The following is a 4,459-nucleotide window of genomic DNA, read 5'->3' on the forward strand; positions in this document are numbered from 1 at the left end:
TGCAAATTTCGTCACTTTATTGAGTCATAAATTTCTTGAAGGCTTTATTTATTTTTATTGACTTAAAAAAATTCTGACTGACTCATCTTCAAGTTCTGAGATTCTTCTGCTTTCTCTATTCTATTACAAAAGCTTTCTAATGTATTTTATATGTCCCTCAACTCAATGATTTGTTTTTATTTTTAGAAATTCTGTTTTATAAGATATCTCCTTGGTAAATTTATCATTTATATTTTGAATTAATTTTCTGAATTTTTTGTATTTTTTCATATTTCTCTTACATCTTATTGAACTTCTTAAAATCAATATTTTGTATTTATATATGGCATTTTGAGGAATTCTTGTTTAGGATCTATTGCTGGACACTTGTTGTGATACTTTAGTGGTGTCATAATGCCCTGCTTTTACATGTTTCCTGTGTTCTTTCATTAACATTTGCACATCAGTAGTAGCTATTGTTTGTTCCAATTCTTTAAAATTGCCTTTCTTGGAGAGAATTTTTTCTGAAAATGTATATAATTATTGGTTGAATAGGACACTTTGGCTTTGATTTTGGGTTCCTGCAGTAATGTGATCTTTGTATGACTTCTTCAGCAGTACATGGGGTCAGTGGTGTGTGTGATTTTTTTCAGCAGCTAACAGTACATTTATTTGATACTGTGGTAAAGATTTGATGGGAACTTGAATGCCAACTGAGCCAGTTCTTGCGCCCTGGTAGTGGCAGCAGAAAGCTAACTGTGCCTGTTTTTAAGACGAAAAACAGCTTATGCTGGCCCTGATGTTAGTGGGTCCTGGAGGGCTGATTATTGGGCCCTCAGATTGCTTTCTTAGACATTTAGTTGTGGGAGTGGTGGGCTGGAGTGTGGGCAATATCTCAGGTCACTGAGTAGGTGGTGTGGTGTGGGTAATGGCAGTAACAGTGGTGGAGCAATCCACTGGAATGCAAGCAATCTGTGCTGGTTTTGCTGATAGCTGTGATATGTTGGTCAGGCTTGTCCCCAGTCCCACACATGCCTGTAGTAAGGCAGTGGGTACTGTCCTCAGTATCCTTAGGAGAGCTTACCATCTACTGTCTCTCCTCCAGTTGGGTGGTGCTTGCAGCCATATCACCTCAAAGTCAGCCCAAGGGAGGGACACAGCTCAGCAATAAACTCTCCAATTGGTGTCGTCTTTGGGCCTGTGACCATAGAGAGTGCAGCGTCTTCAGGTGATCAGCAAGGGCAAGAAGCTTTGAGGAGTGCAGTATGCTTCCATGTCAGTCTCACAGCAGTCTGTTGCAGGATAGTGGGTATTGTCTTAGATATGTGGTTAAAAAAAACCAAAAACCAAAAAACAAAAAACCTGGTTTTCCTGTTTTGCAATGGCTAGGCAGCAGCTACAGTCATATCGACTTGAACTTGGACTGATGGTGGGCTCAGCCCAGTATTAAACTATCAAAATAGTGCTTTGGGCCTACAACAAGGAGTGTGGGGCCCCTGATAGGCAGGCAGAATGAGCAAGAAGCCATGGAGAGTATGGTTTACTTGTGTCTTTGTCTCACAGAAGCCCATTGAAGGCAGTTAGTGTTCTCATAACTATGTGTAGGAGAGCCAGGTTTCCTTGTCCCTCCTTGGCCATGTGGTGGCTAGAGGTGTGTCTGCCCAAACAAGCCTGAGGGTAGGGCACAACCCAACATCAAAATCTCAAAATGATGCCTTGGGCCTGGGACCAAAGGAGGTGAGTCCCCTCCCAGACAACAACTTGGGCAGGAAACTGGAAAATTCAGTCCACTCATGTCTCAGTCTTCACAGCAGCAAAGTAGTAGGAATTATCTCAGGGGTCTATGGGAGCACCCAGTCTTCCCGCTCCCTCCTTGGAGCAGTGCAGTGGTAGCACCCATGTCTATGGCTAGGATCTCAAAATGTCACTTATCTAAAGCTGCTCTAGGTTTCGGTGCCTGTGGGATTCTGTTTGGGTTCTTTTACTAGAGATATGTCTCTGTGCAAGATTTAGGCAGCTCCATATGTCAGTCATGGGGCCCTAGTGGATCAAGGGTTTCTCCTATAGCTAAGACTGTAAAAGCCCGTTTTGGAGTGTGGATCCCTGGAGAGTCCTCTCTTACTGTTTTCCTGCATCCAGGAGCCTCTCCTGGCTCTCAGCCATTCCCTGACCCGGCAAGCTGCCTCAAACCTTCTCTTTACTTCTGGCATTTCCTGTCACTTCTCTGATAAATTCTGGCATTCTCTTCTATACAATCTATTTGAAATATACCTCCTTACTATTCAGTTTCTTTTTCATTGAGGAGGCACATGCTATATCAAAAAATCTTAATCAAAAAGTGTATTTCAAACATTCTTATCACAAAAAAAGTAACAAGCAGGAGAGGTAATTTATATGTTAATTAGCCTGATTTAATGTTTCTGCAATGTATGCATATATTAAAACATCACATATGCCACATAAATATATGCAATCATTTGTCAATTGAAAAATAATAATGCTTGTATAGCATGTAACCTTTGAGTTAAGCACTATTTTAAAATATATGTAATTAAACATTTAGTTTTAAGGTAAGTGTAGATTCACATACAGATTTAAGAGACAATTCAGAAAGATTCCATGTATCCTTTACCAAGTTTGTCCCAATGGTAACATCTTGCAAATCTACCATATTACAACTATGATATAGACATGGATACAGTCAACATACAGAATAGTTCCATTACCATAAGAATCCCTCATATTGCCATTTTGTAGCCACACCCTGTGTGAATACAGTGTGATGTTTTAATATTTTTATAAATTGTATTTAATGTATTTTATACATTGTATTTAATATTTTTATACATTTTATACATTGTACAATGATCAAATCAGGGTATTTAACATATCAATCACCTCAAATATTTATCATTTCTTTTTGGTGACAACATTCAAAATCCTCTCTTGTAGCTATTTTGAAATCTACAATATAGTATTGTTAATTATACTCACCATATTGTACAATGGAACCTGAAAACATTTCTTATATCTAACTGTAACATTGTACCCATTGACCAGTCTCTCCTCCCCTATCAACCTTTCCGTCTGCAGCCTCTGGTAACCACTATTCTACTCTCTATCTACTTCCATGAGATCAAATATTGTAGATATCACAAATCAGTGATATCATGCAGTATTTGTCTTTCTGATCAATGGAACAGAACAGGGAACCCAGCCATCTAATTTTTTTTTTTTTTTTTTTTTTACCAACACACCAATAACTTACATTGGGGAAAGGGCAGTCTCATCAATTAAAGATGCCAGAAAAACTGAATAACTATATGCAGAAGAAGCAAACCAGATTCCTATGTCTTGCCATACAAAAAATCAACTCAAATTGGATTGAATACTTAAATCTAAGACTGCAAACTATTAGAAAAATTGGAGAAATGTTACAGGACATTGATTTATGAATAAAGATTTATTGAGGAAGACCTCAAAAGCACAGGCAAGAAAAGAAAAATTGAACAAATGAAATGACATCAAGCTAAAGAGCATCTGATGGGCAAAGGAAACTATCAACCGTGTGAAAAGACAACCTATAGAATGGGAGAGAGTACAGTTGATCCTTGAACAATGCAGCAATTAGGGGTGCCAGACTCCCACCTCCTGTGCAGTTGAAAATCTGTAATTGTCTTTTGACTCCCCTAAAACTTAAATATTGATAGCCTACTGTTGACCAGAAGCTTTACTGATAACATAAACAGTCAATCAACACATAGTTCATATGATATATGTATTATATACTGCCCCCTTAAAACAAGATTAACTAGAGAAAAGAAAATTTTATTTAAACAATTATAAGTAAGAGAAAATATATTTACAATACTGTATTGTATTTATAGATACTGCAAGCTTACATCTTCTGTTTTTACAAGATGAATCATCTGTGTGAAATGGTGGGCAACCATAGCTGCAGATCTCAATCTGCTGTGTACATCAAGTAAATCAACTTTGTCTTATAATGACATGACTTTCCTCTGATCCTTGAGAACACTTCCAGCATCACGAATTGCACTTCATATGGGTCTCCCATGGTGATATTCAAGGTTTATAGCGTTGCACTAAACATGATTAAAAAAAAGATGTGAGAACTATAAGAGATCACTTTTTACTGCTATACACAATTTACTGGGGAGATGAACTACTCATATGCAGATGATTAGCATCACACTGCATTTTAAGGGGGTTATCACAAAACTTGAGGTCACCATGGTAGCAACAGGAGGTGACTACAAAATTAATACTATAGTACAGTAAGTACTACAGTTAGTTTTATGTAGTTATAACTTAACACTGCATCTTTATGCTTGTTTACATTTCTCTCAACTGCAAATTATGTTGTTTATAGTATGTTAATGTTTGTGTGCCTAAGTTTTGATAAATTTTAACTTTTATAATAGATTTGTGTGTATTTTATGGTAGTGCATGATAAACT

The sequence above is a fragment of the Symphalangus syndactylus genome, chromosome X (genome assembly GCF_028878055.3).
Source record: "Symphalangus syndactylus isolate Jambi chromosome X, NHGRI_mSymSyn1-v2.1_pri, whole genome shotgun sequence".
Lineage (NCBI taxonomy): Eukaryota > Metazoa > Chordata > Mammalia > Primates > Hylobatidae > Symphalangus > Symphalangus syndactylus.